At 43.3% G+C, this 18,256-nt stretch overlaps 1 protein-coding gene across 3 annotated transcripts in view; it reads right to left on the reverse strand.

Moving 5' to 3' along the window:
• Positions 1-14,055, reverse strand: part of BCHE (butyrylcholinesterase) — a 48,001-nt gene extending 33,946 nt beyond the window's left edge. Inside the window, exons 1-2 of one of the 3 annotated variants that reach the window (XM_039713825.1) lie at positions 13,871-14,055; positions 5,726-5,788 (exon numbers count right to left, since the gene is read on the reverse strand). The gene's annotated coding sequence lies outside the window, so the exon portion shown is untranslated. The remainder of the gene's footprint in view (positions 1-5,725; positions 5,789-13,870) is intronic. The other 2 variants (XM_039713826.1, XM_039713828.1) reach the window with 2 other exon arrangements.
• Positions 14,056-18,256: the final 4,201 nt, after the last annotated feature.

The following is an 18,256-nucleotide window of genomic DNA, read 5'->3' on the forward strand; positions in this document are numbered from 1 at the left end:
TTAATTGACAGTATGACTTTTTTTCTCTTTCTATTTCATGTTTCTTTCCTATAGATAGTAAAGCTCTAATTGTTTATAATAAAGATACTTGAATTCCCATGATCACCTAACTACAGCAGCTTGAAATTCACCATTTTGAGCCCTCCTATACCAAAACTCTGTGAATAACTAAGAGGTTTGGTGGATCCATGAGCTCATTTGAATCTCTTAAGTAGAATTTGTATCTGAAAAGTGGAAATTCTTCCCTGTCCTCCCAATTCTCACTATTTTAGTCTTTGTCTAATATGACCCTCTGCCTTTGAGTTTCTACACCCACAAGAGAGATGACATCTCTGATGGAAATGCCAAAAGGATGTTCAAAGGTTCAGCCCAAGCCACTGCAGTTTTCAGATTCCAATTTCATCCAGCACGGTGAAAATAGGAATGAAAAATTGATCCTGACACCAGGACCTGCTGGGACCTGCAGGTGGGAAGTTACAGAGGGAACAAATTCAGCCTGTCCCAGTCCGTGATCCCATTAAAGGGTCAGGGCTCCTGGATACGTCACAGTCATGGATTTTAGTGGGAATAATTGGGTGTTTGTCATGAGATAAAGCCTCAGGTCACTGGTGCCCTGCTGTAGGTCTGAAGTTTGTGGAGAGGAGGTTTGAGAGATCACTGCAGCCCCCATGCAGCCGGGCTGCACCTTCCCAAAACTGTGCTCCAGCAGGAGGAAAACAGTGGGGATGGAGGGATTTTAAAGGTGTGTGGATGTGGCACTTAGGGATGGTTTAGTGGTGGACTTGGGTATGCTGGGTTTGTGAATGGACTTGATCTTACAGGGCTTTTCCAACCTAAATAAGTCTGTGATGTGTTGGTCAACATCAGCACACACTTCATTTTTTCTCATAATTACAAAAAATATTCCAGAGCCATTTTCCCGTTTGTTTTCTATAATTCCCAGCAGATTTGATTTTTCTGGCTTCTCTTTTTCATGAAAGAAATATAACTTTGGGTGTAATAGATGAGCCTGAGAGAGGCTGTGCTTATTTCGTTACCACTGGGGCACCACATGCCAACCTCTTCCCAAAGGTCATGCCCTGGGAACAGGCTGGGGAAAGCTCTTCTTTCGTTACCGCTGGGGCACCACATGCCAACCTCTTCCCAAAGGTCATGCCCAGACCTTACTGGGAACAGGCTGGGGAAAGCTCTTTCCCAGCACAGGAACAAACTTCTCAGGCTGGGTGGCTTTTCAGCCACTTTGTCCTGTGGATGTGCAAATGTTGTGTAAGCAGGAAAATCTCGTTATAAACATCTGTGCAAATTGTTCAGGAGGATGGCATGATGGGCAAGGAGCAGATAATCCATCATGGAGCCATCTGCTTGGAAAAACAGCCCTGGCAGAACAGGTGGCTTCCTGCTAAAATACAGGAGACTCCCTCAGGTGTTGCTGTATGTTTATATATTAAGTACATAACATTAAGTGAAAGGTAAGATGATGTGCAAAATATGATGTTCAGTATGGATTTTGAGGGTACAGATCAAAATATTGAGGCCACATTGATTCCAGGGTTTATCCACGTAGAACTATGAGGAAATATTTTATTATAGAGCAATTAGAATTATCTGTAATAACATTATATTCTGCTCATGATCATCCTGCCCTATGCAGATCCCTGATGGTTCGTGCACCCTATAAACTTCTCTTTTCGTCCTCCCATTTTCATTATCTGTAATAACATTATATTCTGCTCATGATCATCCTGCCCTATGCAGATCTCTGATGGTTCATGCACCCCATAAACTTTCCCTTTCCTTCCTCCCACTTTCTTTTGCACAATGGAAACTGTACAAGCCTAAAACACCAACTTTTCCAATTCCTTGCCCGCTATCATGTCAGAGCATTTCAATCCAAAAATGATCCTGCTTTCTGATCCTACTTTCCTTAGCAGGAGTTGCAAGAGGTCGAATCAGGAAGGGAAAACTTCAGTGCAGTGCTGGAGAACCTGGCAGAACTCACAGACCTCAGCTGGGGAGAGGGGTTTTAGTGGCTGCAGGAATGTTCCGATTCTCTGCTCATTTTCTCCCTTTTGCCTGGAGGCAGGTTCAGTACAAAATGCATGAAGAGAGTCCAGGGCCTGAAAGAATTTCTGTTTAAGCTGTCAAGACCAAGGAGCCTTGGAAATTGAAAGATGTGCCCAATATCATAACAAAATACTGGATTGTATTCAGACTCACAAAACTTAGGACACCACCATCCTTTCTGGTTTGTTTTAAATACCCCACTGTTATAGCTGCAGTTTTCTAGTTTTTCTCTCAATATATCACCAAAAATAAGGACCTTTTGATGGTAATCTTGACTAAAAGCATCATTTCCATCCATTCCCCACAACAAACAGAAGTCAGCCCTTGGGATTCAGAGGTTGCATTTTCTAGAAGTCACTACAAGCAATAACCAAAAGATGTTATGCAGAATATTCCTGGGCTCTTTATCTGGCAGCCATCCCCTGGGGAAGGAAAACCACTTGGGAACAGCCCGCCCAGGAACTGCCAGTGCTTCTTGTTGGAGCCACCAGCACAGCTGTGAATCTTGTGTGCAAAATAATCAACCCCAAAGAGGTTTGCAGTGAGGGTTCTCTCTGGAAATGGATTCAGAAAGCACAGATGGAACCTCATGGCACAAACCCCTGTGCCTTCATTTTTGCCAAAGCAACAACTTGCTCATGCTGGAGAAAGCCCACAGGTGGGAAGGTGGGTGCTGCTGAGTTTCACATGGATTGCCTTCCCTCAGCTTCCATAAAACAGAATCACAGCATCATTAAGGCTGGCAAAGGCTCTCAGTCTATTTCCCAGAGCCCCTGGAGGAATAAAGCACGATGGTGAGGACTCGCTCAGTGAAAGCATTCAAGTGATTTTAATTTTCGTGTTCACGCCAAAAGAAAAAAAAAAAAAAAGGGCAAATCCCATCATCAGCTGCTGAAAACATCAGAGGGTTTGAATATCACACAAAGAATTGGAAGTGCCTGTGGGGTTGTTTCTCTGATTGAGCCCATTTGTACCTGTATCACAAATGAGCGGCCCTCCCCACTGAAAGGCCATTTACCAATGGTTAGGATTTAACCATTGAAAAGGGAAAAGCAATTTGCTCACCCTCTTATGCTGCCTTTCCTCTCCTCCTCCTTTTATTCCATACCCCCTCCCCAAATTTTAGTGACTATTCATGTTGCCAAAATATCTGCAGTGATGTCCTTCCTCGCAGAGTGTAAATTAATTCCTCTAGTAAATGTTAACAGCAGCTGTAAAACAGCAAAATAAAATAACACCAAGAAAAGCAATCAATAAAAATCTGTGCAAAAATTAGATAGTGGTGCATGAGATTGGAAAGGGCCTGAATCTGAGTATTTTACAGAGAAACCTGGAAGCTATTACAGAGAAGATGGGCAAGGAGTAAAATTTATCAAATGTTGCTGGGATAATTAAACCAGAACAGACAGGAAACAAGATGTTTGACCAAAGGGAATGTAAGTGAATGGATCCAGCTCTTTCTGTGCTTCCCAAATCATTGTCCCTCTGGGCTTAGGTGATCCCTGAGTGTCACCATGCAAATGATTTGGGGTGTAAGTACATCCTCTGACGGAGGCATGGGCAAGCTCCACGGAGTCGGGGATGTATCTTTGGGGCGAGGCCACTTGGCTTTAGGAGGAGGCAGTTTTGGTGTTTCTATGGCAATGGGAGGTGCGGGCAGCCCTGGCAGTGGGGGACAGTCTCAGGAACAGTATGGCGCTGAGTCACGTTCCAGCTGAAATGGCGGCATGGTCTGAGTTCTTGTAGCAGCCCCACGGCACTGGCACAGGCCCTGGGCCCTCCAGTGCCACACTACATCTGTGGGGTGCAGGAACTGGGCCCTCCAGTGCCACACTACATCTGTGGGGTGGTGGCACTGGGCCCTTCAGTCCCACAGTACATCTGTGGGGTGCAGGAACTGTGGGCACTCCAGTGCCACACTACATCCGTGGGGTGCAGGAACTGTGGGCCCTCCAGTGCCACACTACATCTGTGGGTGCAGTCACTGGGCCCTCCTATCCCACACAACATCTTGAGGGTGCAGTCACTGGGCCCTCCAGTGCCACCTCCAGTGTCACACAACATCTGTGGGTGCAGTCACTGGGCCCTCCAGTGCCACACAACATTTGCAGGGCCCTCCAGTGCCATACTACATCTGTGGGTGCAGGCACTGGGCCTTCCAGTGCCACCTCCAGTGCCACACTACATCTGTGGGGTGCTGGCACCAGGCACCCCGGTACTGCACAGCATCCTGGCATGGGCACAGCCCTGTCGCCAGCCATGGCTCTACCTGCTGCCAGGACTCCGCTGCTCCCCTGTGTTTCGTTGCGCTCTGAGGCCCTGCTGTGCAGGGGGATTGTGAAAAACAGCTTGCTGGGGGACGGTGCCAGCGTGGGGGGTGCATTTAGGGTGACTCGGCCACATGGAGCTGCATGGCTACACATGGCAGCCATTTCATCCAGCCGCGTGTGCCGGGGCTTGGAAAGGCACACATCCTCACAATAACTCCTCCAGTGCCCAGTCCTCACCATATGCCTCGACATTTAACAGTCTTATTAAATCAAAGATAAGTTTCCATGGCTTTATAACTCTTATCGCATTTTCATCACCTCTGGAGGCAGCTTGAATTATAAATTGGCCAGTTCATCCCCAGGTAGTAAACTCAAAAGCAGCTTCTTTAGTTGTGTCCATGGTTTTTAGCCCATGTAGGAGTGGTTGGACTCTAGCATCTTGAAGGGTTTTTCCAACCTTCCATGATAGGAAGATGTCCCTGATAGTACATTAAATTATTCCTGACAATCCTTTGTGCTAACATGAAAATGTGGAATAACTTTGTGAAACAGCAGGGAAGGAGAGTAGAGAATTAACCCTGTTGGTGCTGCCCCAGGCATCACCCAGCACCCACGGCAGGAGATGTCAGCTCAACCCAGCAGATCTGAGCTCCTCCATGCAGGCATCAACACTGTCTGCTGCTCCTGAGCAAAGCACAAATCAGTGCCTGAACTGATGGGTAATAATTACAGAGTGATCAAAGTACATCAGACAGGGAGACCTGACATGCCCGTGCTTGCCAAGGGGTTTTAGACATCTGAAAAATACTCTGGTTTCTCCAGGCTGACGCAGGATATGTAGGAAGCTGGGACAGCTTGCATCTCAGGAGTTTCTGTCCATGGTTATGGTTAGATGAGGCACAGCTCAACATCCTTCCCATGGCTGCTCCAGAGGGATTCAGGAACTGCATCACCTCCCTGTGCCTCAGTGGGATACAGGGAAAGGTTGTGACCAGCAGCATTTGGTATTTGATAATTTTGTCCTCTACTTCAGCACTCAAGGAAAAGAAGACAATTTCCTTCCTTCCTTCCTTCCTTCCTTCCTTCCTTCCTTCCTTCCTTCCTTCCTTCCTTCCTTCCTTCCCTCCTTCCCTCCTTCCCTCCTTCCCTCCTTCCTTCCTTCCTTCCCCCGCCCCATTCTACACTTTCCCAAAACTCTTTCTACAATTTCTCAGAAATATCCTCACTGCTGTTCAGAGTATTTTGTCCTATTTACGTAAAAATGTGTTTCTTCTGTAATAAACCAAAGCATTATTTTCAGGAATTTCAGCAGAATTCATATACATTGGGTCACAATAACGTAAGAGAAAAGAGAAAGCTTTAGTCAGTTTAAATGCATGAATCACACACACCTGCAGTGGACTCCAGTGCTTTCTTGAGAGTGATTGTGAGTCATTCCTCAGCCATGGACTGGGCTAAAGGACAAAGAGAAAGCAATGAGACACCTCAGCATTCCCGTGTGGAGACAATCCCATAGGAATATTCACTGCATAAAAATAATGAGCCGTTTGCTCCAAAGCACTTCCGTCCTCCAGTGGCTTTGAAAGTCTCTTTGCCCTGAGCTCCAAAGCCACACAGGTGAAATCAAAGGTTCTTTGTATTAAGTTAGGCAGGACTGAGCTTAACTCAGGGACTCCCATTCCCTGGAAGTGCCCAAGGCCAGGCTGGATGGGGGTTGGAGCAACCCAGGGTGGTGGAAAGTGTCCCTGCCCATGGCAGGGGTGAAACTGGATGAAATTAAGGTTGCTTTCAAACCCAAACCTTTCTATAACTCTTTCATTCCATGAAACCCCTCTCTAGTCACAGTCAGTGGCTTTTGTCCCATCCCACATGATCAGAAAATGAAATGAACATGTAGTTTGCAAGATGTTTTGTTCAGCACCCACATCTGCATTGCTAGCAATCACACAGCCTGTGCTTCACAACCAAGCAAACAGAAAATGTAATTAATTTTATTTGAAAATTTTCTCTGAGCAATTTGCCACCCGTTTCATTTCACTGCCACCTCAGAAGTTACACTCTGACCAACACCACTTACCCTGAAGACACACAAGAAAGAGAATAAATATTGTTATTGGTATCTGAATATTCGGTCTATGTAAATGCATTATATACTTTGTTTGGCATTGTCATAATAGAAAAAGCAAGGCAAACTTGCTTTTTTTCTTTTCACACTTTCCTTTTGTCCTTTTTTTCCCCCAAATTTCTCATAGTCAAACTTCCAATTTTTCTGCTCACACTTTCCTTTTGTCCTTTTTTTTTCCCTCAGATTTTTCATAGTACATATTGCAAGTTTGTTTTTTTTCTCACTTATATCCCTCTAGTTATTATCTTGAAAGCAAAATTCAGACATATGCAGCACCTTGAGGTTTCAGAATCAGGGATGTTGGGAAGGACCTGTTACTTCACCTTTTTTGCATATGCCCTTGCAGTCTGCTGGTTTCTATTTATTCTGAAAAACTCGGGTAAAATGGAACCTTACAAATGAATTAAAGAAAACAGGCTTCAGTTCTGTGCAGGCAACGAGCTGGGTTCTGGGGAAGGGAAATTCCTCTGCAGATCCTGATGCATTGGAATAACCAGAAACCACCAGGTTGTGCTGTTGCCCTTAAGCAATGCACATCACCACAGAGCTGTGCTCAGCTCCTGGCTCCAGTTTGTCTGGGAAGACCCTGAAATCCTGGAAAACCATTTCCCTCAGACTCATTTTCACTTGTGATTATGCAGCTCAGTATTTTTCACCCAATTTTGGCTCACTTTGAAAGCCACTGGTAGTATTTGCTGGCCATGAAACTGGGTAGGAAAAAGAATAAAAATAAACAGAAAAACCAAAAGTATTAAAATAATGCGAATGAAACAATAAAAATAAAATAAATAAAAATAAATCAGCCATCAGCATAACCTTAGGATGTAAACACTGAACAGCTCACCCAAAAACTGGCAGGTTTTTGACAGTTTATACCCAACCTATTTATTTTTCTTGCAAACTTCTAAACAAAATCAATTTTTTCAGATTTCCCATTGCACATTTTGTAAGTACACCACAGCTAAACTGATCAGATTTGTTCCTATGGGACTGAGCACCTCAGGCAGTGGAGTGACCCAGAGTTACTTTCCCACTCTGATTAAAAAGATGTGTTAATTGCAGAGGAGGAAAAACAGTTTTCATTAAATGAAGAATATTCAAGAATGGCCATGTGGAATCTGAACAAAGGTAAGTCAACAAATTATAAAATTACAGAATGGTTTGGGTAGGAAGGGACCTTATATATCATCCAGTGCCACCGCTGCCATGGCAGGGACACCTCCCACTGTCCCAGGCTGCTCCAAGCCCTGTCCAGCCCGGCCTTGGGCACTGCCAGGGATCCAGGGGCAGCCACAGCTGCTCTGGGCACCTGTGCCAGGGCTTCCCACCCTCACAGGGAACAATTCCTTCCCAATATCCCATCTAAACCTCTTCTCTCTTTGTTTAAAGCCATTCTCTCTTGCCCTGTCACTCCATGTCCTTACAAAAATTCCCTCTCCAGTCTTATCTTAGGCCCTCCTTCAGAAGGGGCCACATAAACTCTCCCCAGTGCCTTCTCTTTTCCAGGATGATCAATCCCAGCTCTCCCAGCCTTTCCCCACAGCAGTGCTGCTCCATCCCTCTGATCATTCTGGTGCCTCCCCTGGACTCTCTCCAAGTGTTGGGGAAGTTTGCAGAAGTAGAAGAGCAGCCAAGCACAGAATTACACAAGTGAATCTTTCTGGCCAACAAAAACCTGAATCTCAGTAAGAGGTAATGTTTTTGTCTCCTATTGCCACCCAGAGGTTGTTTCTTCTTTAAATTGATCTGAGCACTTTTTGCAACCTTGTAAACATTCAGAGTCCAGAACATCTGGTGCTAGATCCATGTGAAAAATTCCAGGAGCCAAGGAAAACTTCCTTGTAGTTTGCTTTTGAACCCACAACCTACCAGCCTCCCATGTGATAAAGGAAAAGGCAAAACTGGCAAAGATTCAAGGCTGGATCCCGATTCTTTCCTTCAGAAATGCAGGTAATTGGATAAAACCAGTTTTAGGGGTTTGTGGCGTGACAGATGACCATTCCACCACACAAATCCAAACCAGGACCCCAAATCTTTAGATTTAGAGCCAATTACTGAAAGTCGCATTTGCAGATGATTTACTTGAATTTACATCTCTGAGCATCTGATTGTTTATTCTCCTCTAACATTCACAAAGATTTTAGGATTCTTCCCCAACTACCCTTGAACTTTTTCCCTGGTGCTGAGAAGCTTTTCCGCGTTGTGCGCTTTCCTTCTCAGTACACCCACCATCTCCTACCTTCCCTCAAAGCACTCCAAGGAAAAAAGCTTTTAGCTCAGCTTGAAAAGTAGAAGGAGGAAGAATCCTTTTCTTTCATGCACCTCGGTGGGAATACAGCAGACCAGGAGTTGTTAGAACACAAGGAACACAACTCAGGTTATTCAGCTCCCAGGTGGGAGCCGGGGCTGTCCTGGCTTGTAGAGCACAACTTCAGTAGCAGATTATGTGCTGCGCAGTGCTTTTCTCTCCTAAAATAGTCTCCCTAAGGATACAACCAGATTTTTTTAGCTACTGAAATTCACAGCATCACTTCAGAGCCTGCTCCTGTCCATCTATTTCACCGAGATGTGAATCTGTCCTTTCACAAAGAGGGTAATTATACGCTGGGCATTTTCAGATTTCCTCCTGTCTAAATTATCAACAAGCAGCTGCTGCTATGTCGAGTTCAGAGTCTCAGATGGGTTGATAAATGTGAATATTTAATTCCAGAATATCTACAAAGTGGGGAAAGAGGGGGAACTCCTCGCTCTTCCTTTGGACTCGTTCAAAATCTTGCCCCACAGATCTGTTGAGTGCCATCTGGAAGGTCCACAGAATTAAAGCAATCTGAAGGAGATCATCCAGTGCTGGTTCTAGAAGGCTTTTGACCCAATCCATCCCCAAAGCTTATTAGGGAAATTTGAAAACTGCAGGGTAAAAGGTAATTTTCTGCCATGGATTAAAATGCATTGGTGAGATAGGGAAAACAAAGGAGAAGAAAAAAGTTCCAATTCTTGCCATACAGAGAGGTTAATGTGGAGTGCCCCAAGATTTGCTGCTGGGATGGATTTTTTTGTCCCTTTAAATCCCTGGCATAATGCACGAAGTCCTGGCTTTCTCAGCAAATATTCTGCACTTCTCTTCTGCAATAAATCCTGGTGCTTGCTTTAGCTCAGGCTCCTGAGCCCCAAATTGTAACAGCATCCCAAGACGGCCAGGGCACACCAGGAGGGAGCTCAATCTCCATGTGGTTCCACTTCACTAGAAATATCCCGAGGGGGAAATCTGTATTATTTGTGATTTCTTATAAATCAGATCAAAGACATTTTTTCTTTTAAACATCCTGCCAGTCTGAAGCTCTGCAAGGTAGATAAAACATATTTTTTCCCTTGTATATATATATATTGTGGGGGCTATGCTGGTGCTGTGGAAAATGTTGCTGTTATGTGTGAATGAATGGCATCAAAAAGATTCTTTAAATCCAAAGTAAACTTTGTCTTGAAAGTTTAAGTGACACCACGAATGTGTGCAGATGTTCAGCATGGAAATAAGCCAGCAAATGGAGCCAACTGGAAAAAACAGTGGAGGAACTTCCATCCAGATAAAGATTTATGAGTCTACCAATAGAGATACTAATGGATTCAGAGGTGGATGTTTGGCTGATAAAAAAAAAAAAAAAATTAAGCAACTCAGTAAAAATGTCTTGGCTTATTCTTCAAAACCATCCCCAAATGGTTAATGTGTTTCATGGCAAAAAGATGAAGCCCAAATAAATGTTTAGTGTTATTGCACATCCTCTTGATTTTGAATTGTTTCAGTCATGAGACAGAAGATATGGAAAATGTTCTGAAGGAGCAGACAGGAATGTCTTCAGGGCAGCAAGAGCTCTGAAAAGTGTAAAAGCAGTTTTACACAGGGCTCTGCTCCTTTTTGACCATTTCAGCTGTACCATGTCCCAAAAGGCGACAGGCTGCCATGGGCACAGTGGTCAGAGAAACCTGACTCAAACATCTGGGGCACATAAAACAAGATAAAAATCCTGAATACAATGAATGCTCACTATTCAGAACAGAAATTGATTAATGGTCAGTCCAAATGTTCTCTTGGAGGTGTTATTTCATAGGCACCACAGCAGCAAGAACTGACAGAAAACAAAGATGAATATTTAATTTCCATTGCCAGTTGATGCAGTCATGATCTCAGAAAATCAAATTTGATATGTGGGACTCTGGAATATTTTAATTTGCATTATAAATAATGCTGCCTGGTGGAGGACACCTAAACTACCTAATTTTTCTAAAAATGTGTTGGGAGCTTTCCCAACTGACACAGTACTTTTACCGTTTTGAGAATAATGGAGAGCTGAAGCCAATAATTGTATTTTATTTCAGGTTTTATGTAGCACATGCAAAGAATTCACCTTCTATTCAAGATTAGCAGTTGAGAAGTTTTGATGGTCCTTTATGGAAGAGCATTTGACAGTCACTTATGATTGGAAACTTTACTGCCCTTTCCAGGTAAACCTACACAAATCCCTTTTTATTATAAATTTTGCAATTTCTTCCCTTTCTTAATGGGAAGAAATTGTAAAATACACTACATGCATTTTACACTTATATGAAGGAAATACATTTCTAAGCAACTCCAACCTATTTTCAGCTTTTTGGGGATAAGAAAAAAAATTACTTTCCTCCCATCATCCAAGTAAAGTTTGTCCACCCTGTCCTTATTTCAAAGCTTCACTCTTGATGTGGAAAGATGAAAACTATTACAACATTTTTTTTCATTTTATGTCTTTGAGGTCAGTCTGGTAGAGCACAGGTCATCAAAAATGATAGTGCCACCAAGACATAAAAAGTAAATAGTTTGTGTAAAATACACACACACAGAGTGGAAACTTCTCCAGACACACAATTTCTTTTCAAAAAGCTGCTTGATGTAATTCCATATTGACTGAAAGGATTTGCAGGGGAAAATACATCCAAATTAAAATCAGCCACTTTAAAAACATGGAAAGAAAATTGCTGTGTAACAGCCACACTTCTGCCAGAGAAACCCGAGTGCAGAAAAGGGAAGAGAAGCCTTTCTGAGGGTTTTACAGCTGGTAAAGCCTGGGAACTTTATTTTTCAGAATTCTTAGAAATGCAATGATTTGCTGCTATTGCTCCGTGAAACAAGAGTGCTGCTTATGGAAAAGTGTTTATGCAGAGATTGAGAATCTGAGGAGCTCTGGAGCAGCCTGGCTTCTCCAGGATCCAAAAAACCTGAGCACAAATCTATAAAATGGCATTAATCCAGGAGGAAGAATGCAAAGATTTAACCAAGCAGCACTACAGGATCACAGGTGTTAATCAGCTGGGTTACCTGCAGCATCGACCTCACAGCTGCAGCAGGTAATGATTAACTTCATTAATTGTGCCAGCCCTGGCTGCTGCAGGTGCCCTTGGGGTCAGCTGGGAGAGAAAAGGGAAGGGAGAAGGGGAAAACTGAGCACTGTGTCCTGAGGAAGCTGGAGAAGAAGAAAGAGCCACTCCTCAGGGCTATCAGGCAGGTTACATTAATAATTGGAAATTTTAACTGCAAAAGCTCTGGGGTGTTGATGCCTTTTATCAGGATTACCTAAAACCAGAGGGCAGCCAGAGTGCAGGGAATAAAAAGCAGTTCTGTTTATTGCAGGCCCTTCAGGTACATCCAGGGCAGGCCAAGCCCCCCAGGGCTGCACCCAAAATGCTCCAAGGCTCACGGGTTTCACACTTGGATAAGTCTGGGCCATTTGCATTTTGGGGCTTCATCCTCCAATTCCAGCTTCAGCTCATGCAGTCACTGACCCCCAGTTTGCTCCCCCAGCTCACTTTTGTTTCCATCTCTGGCCCTGAGGCAGGGAGGTGTCCTTGGCTGCCAGGCCTGGGGAGGAATTGTTGTGTCTGCCCAGAATGGGAAAGCAGCAGCTGGCACTGGGTGTGGAGCTCAGAGTTACACACTGAAGAGCTGCAGGGCTACACATACATGGAAATGGAAAAGCTCAGATCCTAAGTCATCAGTATCAGCAGGGCCTTGGTGAGCTGTGACCAAGGTTTATCTGCAAAGACCCTCCAAAGGAGCTTCCCCAGCCCTGAAATCTCAGAGCAGAAGCAAGAAGCAGGTTGGAAGTGATGGCAAATCTCAAGGTCTGAGCTTTGCTGCTCTCATGGCACGACCACAGCACAAAGGAGAACACTCCTGAAGTATCAACCCTCTGGCCACCCACCCTCCTGTGCCCTGGAGGAGCAGGAGATGAGCTCAGAGGGGAGTGCTCCACTTCTGGTGTTTGTAACACACCTGCACAGACCCCTGAGAGTGAGATCAGAAGAAAACAGGAGCTGCAAATCACAGCACAGCTGTGCATTGTTTACAGCTGGATTTTTGATGCTTGGGAAACTCCCACTGGGATCAAGCAATGGACTTAAAAAATATATCATTCCACCTTGATGCCCTGCTAACACTTTAAAGAGAAAAGAGTTGATTGCAGTTTCATGATCTTGTTGGTTTGCATCACACAATGCTAATTGTCCCTCCAATACTCCTGTGCAGTTTTAAGGTTGACATTGATTTTTTTTTGACCACACTAGATCTAGACAACGTCTCTTCCTCTCCTGCAGCTCTGCTTGTTCCTACACTGTTCCCCTTTGCATGGGGGTGACCCCCCATAAGCTGGGTGCAAAGCATCCCCTGGCCTCTCCCTGTGCCTGTGAATTTTGCAGAGCCCCTCAGCATCCCCCAGTATTACACAGAGGTGTTTGCATGTCCTTTCTGGGGTTGTCTAAGGTGAGATTTCGCAGCATTTAAACATGACTGTAAATTATTGCAACATATTTAAGTGCGTATCCATTCTTCAGAGCAGTTCCTGCACAAACTACTCCAGTGGGTGTCACCCCTGCCCATGGCAGAGATGATCCTTAAGGTCCCTGCAACCCAAATATTTCTAGAATTATTCATTTTGCTTTTAGGACCAACACCATGACATTTTCCCCCATCAGCAATCAGTTAGTTGTCCTTTTTGGGGTTCCCACAGAGGAGGACCCTCCCAGTTTCCTGCTTTAATCCCAAACCCAGGGCCAGTCCTGTGCAGCAGCAGCTGCTGCAGGCTCTGGGTGCAATTCCATGGTTTTCCCGCATTCCTGGGGCTGACTGCAGCCCTGAGCAGCCTCCAGCTGCTCTGCTCTGCTGCCAGCCCCAGTCCCCATGTGACCAAGGAGGGGACAGTGCTAAAGGACACCACGGGGCCCCTCCAGCTGTGCTGCTCTCATCCTGCACCCACCGACATGGCAGAGCTGTGCAGTGGCATCAAATTAACCCAGGAATGTAGGCGGGCAGCAGGGCTTTGTTTGTTCACCACAACCTCTCCCACTTTTAGCACTCTTGGGACTGAAAAGGAAGCAGAAAAACACCAACCTTGAGAGCTGTTTTCCCGTCTGGCTGCTTCTTTCTTTCAATAAAGGAGTTTCCCTGGGCCAAGAGCTGACTGCCAAAGTAGCCAAATTATTTGTGCCCAGAATTGCCGGTTAACCTGTCAGATAAGCAGGAAGTTCAGGAGCCAGCAACACCACATGACTGCAAGGATATGCTGTTTTTTATCTGTAAATAAGGTACGGCAGTAACGACACTCTGGCAAACAAGTGAATGAGCCACACGCACATTTCTGCTCAGCTCTGTTTGCACATCTGTGCTTTTCTCACTTTGCTGAGACCTTTCCCTGATATTGCATATTTTTTATAGTTACTGATAGGACCAGGGTTTTGCATTTATTTTGAAATCCTTTCCAAGGTCCTAAAAAAGTGCACACATGTTGATTTAATCATTTTATAAAACCATTTGGAGTTTTAATTCATGGGGTTGACTTGTCATTTGAGTGGAATTTACATTCCACATTGCTTTTATTAGAAATAAAGAAGCATTAACATCTAGAATAACTCAGTTATTCCATTTTCATGTCTGGTATTTCTTGGCTGTTCAAGTGTGGGACATCAGCTCAGGGAGCTGCTGGAGCATTGAACTACTTCCTTTATCACTTCCCACTTTGACAAAAAACAAAACAGTTGTTTTGGGTTTGGTTTTTTGATTTTTTTTTAATACTATTTTCTGTAAGCAAATTAATTGAATAGAAAACCTCCACAAAGAAATTGTCTGAAAAATAATTCCAGGTGAAGAAACTCCACTATTCAGTTGTCATCAGATCTGCAGTGTTGTCACTCTCACGTGTCCCCCTGGTTGTATTCCCAGTCCTGTGTATATTTACCATGTGAATTTCAAAACCTTGAGTCTGAACCATTTATTTAGCCCTGAATTTTGGCCACCCAGAACTACCCAAGTTGTTCAGCAGGAGAGAACCCTTGGCTGGCTCCAGCTGCTTACACAACCACACCCAGCCTAAGGAGCTTGTTATCATGCTCTTGATCCCACTAAACGAAACATTAAATGTCTTTTAAAGGTTCAAAGGTGACCATGGCCAAGTTGAAGAGGTGGTGACACTCAGGAAATTTCAAAGCCAGGATGGTGGAGATAAAAGAGCTAAAGGGACCCCAAAGGAGTCTCCCTGTGAAAATCCTGGGGGAGGTGATAGGAGCAGATGGGAGGAAAGCTGGGCCAGGGAAATGGGTTTGAGCTTGAAAAACTCATCAGGAAACTGGACTGAAGCCTCTCAGTTGTGATTTCTCTTTATTTCTACAGCATATAAGAAAATGTGGCTTGGATTATGTAGTTTTTTCATTATATATTATTGCACCTAAGAAATACTTCACTAATGCCAACAGTGCATTATTTCATATAACTAACTACTGGCATTTTTATTTTGATTATTAGTGTGTGAAAAATGTTCCCTGAGACCACAATATTTCACCTCTGGATATCTGAATTTTCTGTGCACATTAAGACAGCTCTGCCTTTCAGTATTGTAATTTGGAAATATAATCTACACACACTTCACAAGAATTTACTGTCTCTCTTGATCCTTGACCTGTTTATATAGTAATTATTAACCAGCTTAATTCTGAGAACTCTGCTCGTGTTATGTTTTTACACAAGATATCGTGGCATGATAAAATGATGCCTCATACAAGTCAAGGTTGTTTTTGCTCAACCAGAACAGCCACATTAATTCTAAATTCAGTGTAAACAAGAAGCAGAATAAATGTTTTCCAAGTAGAGGAACAAACCTGGCAAGGAATAAAACACATTCATGCTTTTAAGGTTCATAATACAAGTGTGTAGAAATACAGAATCTTGGTTTTCAGGAATGTCAGAGCATTTTACAGTCCGTGGTTTATGTATTGTTTCCCCATATATTTTGAGCTAATTCTTTACTTAACCAGCCTTAATCCTTAATCTGTTTCTTTCCAGGTATTTATAATTTGTGCATATATCCAAGACTGAATTTAATTCGAGTCTGAATTGGTTCTGATCTTGAATGTCTTTTCAGGCAAGTGCAAATCAGAGCAGTGACTGCATTTATTGAGGAAAAACCAGCACAGAACCCCCTCCAGGAGCTTTGACTGCCAGAATTGTGGGGCTCCATTGATGCCAGTGCTGCTTTCAGAGTTTGTGTAAGGATCAGAAGAGTTACAGCTTTTAATAACTTATTATTACAAGATTTCTCACATCAGTGCTTCCCTGGCTTCAAGGAAGTCATCCCCTAAACCAAATACACTCAGCTTCATAACTTCCTCTACATAAAATATCTTTTCCAGGCATCCCACCTCCCTTTTCCAGGGTATTTTATGTATTCAGGATCAGCCTGGAAATTAGGCTGCAGAATTAAACAGACTGTTCCAATCAAGGGCTCAGCAATGTAGGCATCCCACCTTCCTTTTCCAGGGTATTTTATGTATTCAGGATCAGCCTGGAAATTAGACTGTTCCAATCAAGGGCTCAGCAATGCCCTGTGGACAGCTGCCACCTCCTCCCTGCTTCTGCTCCTTCCTGTCCTGCTTTTGCCTTCAGGTGCTGTGTCCTTGCCTTTCCTGCAGCATTCTACTGACACTGAATATTCAGCTTCTCATCTCTGATTTCTGCAGTGCAGGACATGTTGATTTCTTTTATTCCAGGCATAAATTTATGGTGTTGCAGCTGTACAAAACGTGTTGTGCTGTAATAAAATCTATTGATTTACACGAAGACATGGAAAGCCTTCTCTAGTGTTTCCTTCATCCACAATTCATTGTGCATTAATATCAAATCAAGACAGAAAGGGCCAAGAAGTATTTTTAATGTTTTCTTCCATAGACTGTAGCAGTGTCTAAAGTCTAAAAACTGATTTATTGTTGCCTGAGCTCATTATTGATCATTAAAACTGGTATTAGAGTGAGTGAAGTCCTGTAATTTACCACACAGAGAAATATCCAGTGTAAACAGTCATGCTCAAATCAAAATGAATAAACTTGGGATCATTTACACCAAGTGAGGACTGGCATTTCCCATGTTTACAAATATTTAGCTGCATTTAAAATTGCCTTTTCCATGCAGAAATGAGAAAAAAAAAAAGCCTTCCTGATTTATCATATGAAATTTGTCTTTGCTTCCTACGTTTGGTGGAGAGCTGGGAAGCAAAATGCAGGGGGTGGAAAAAAGCAGGAATTGCTGGATAGAAATAGCTCCCTTTCCTATCATGGACTGCGTGATGGAATAAAAGTCAGATTTCTGTATTTTTCTCTTTGATTAATATTTTTAGTCAAACTCTTTGCTCCGTGAATGAGTGGGCACATGCAAACAAACAAATTTACTAATGGTTTTTAGTGTAGTAGTTTTAGAATCTAAAGATCTAAGAAAAAAATGGGGCCAGAGAAGAAAAACTCCAGAAAGGGAGTCTTATAGCACTTCTAGACAGTATTTCCAGCAGAAAAAAAAGAGTATTCTGAGACAAATTGAGGTAAAAAATATCTTCTGCTAATAAATCTTTGGGTTACTGCTATGAATATATCCATTTCCCACCCTAGTAAAGCATTTTATTTTTGCTTGAGCAGAACAAAGCTGTTTGAAGATATTGACTTGAGAAAAGGCTGTGATTTGAGAAAAGGCTGTGATCTCAGTCAGACAGGGGTGGGAGCAGATTGCACAATCAGAAGATATGAGGAGTGTTTATTCCTTATTAAGGACAATTTATCCTGTGATATTTCTGCATCTCCTGGTGTGGGCTTTAAAACACATGGAGCTTGCACAGGGAGAGGTCGGGAGAAGATCCCAATCTTTTCGAGGCAGATGCATTTCCTGGTGTCCTGGGGAATTGAAAAGGTTCCTCTCTGCATTTCAATAGCTGGCATTCAATCTGAGTTTCAGAAATCCCAGACCACAGGACTTCCATCTCCTCTATTATTCAACAGTTTAATATGCAGCATTTCCTGATATTTACATCAAATGTCTTTCTTCCCTCATAATATATTCCCTTCACCTGTTAAACTCCTTCTGCCATGTAACAGAGTGAATAATTATTATCCTTTATACAGGCTTAGGTCCTCAGACATTTCAAAGCTGTTATTGTGCTCCTGCTTATTCCTTATTTGGCCAAATTATAACTGCTTAATTCCCTTCATTTTTCTTCCCACTTCAGTTCTCACAAAACCCCTTCATTTTTTATTCTGTCTCCTCTCTGATTTGCTGCCAATGTAACATCTTTTTGGGAGAGCATCTCTTATGGCTGCATGCAGTGGCCAGAGCAAGGTTGCAGATAATCCCTGCTTTGGGACTGCCAGCCATGTCCAAAATCCTTTGAAGTCCATGGCTGCACTTCCATGGGATGCAAAGGGCACTGGATCCTCAACTTGCATTTTGCTTTTTCTAATTCCTGTG

Source organism: Passer montanus, unplaced genomic scaffold, assembly GCF_014805655.1.
Source record: "Passer montanus isolate IOZ18808 unplaced genomic scaffold, ASM1480565v1 scaffold29, whole genome shotgun sequence".
NCBI lineage: Eukaryota > Metazoa > Chordata > Aves > Passeriformes > Passeridae > Passer > Passer montanus.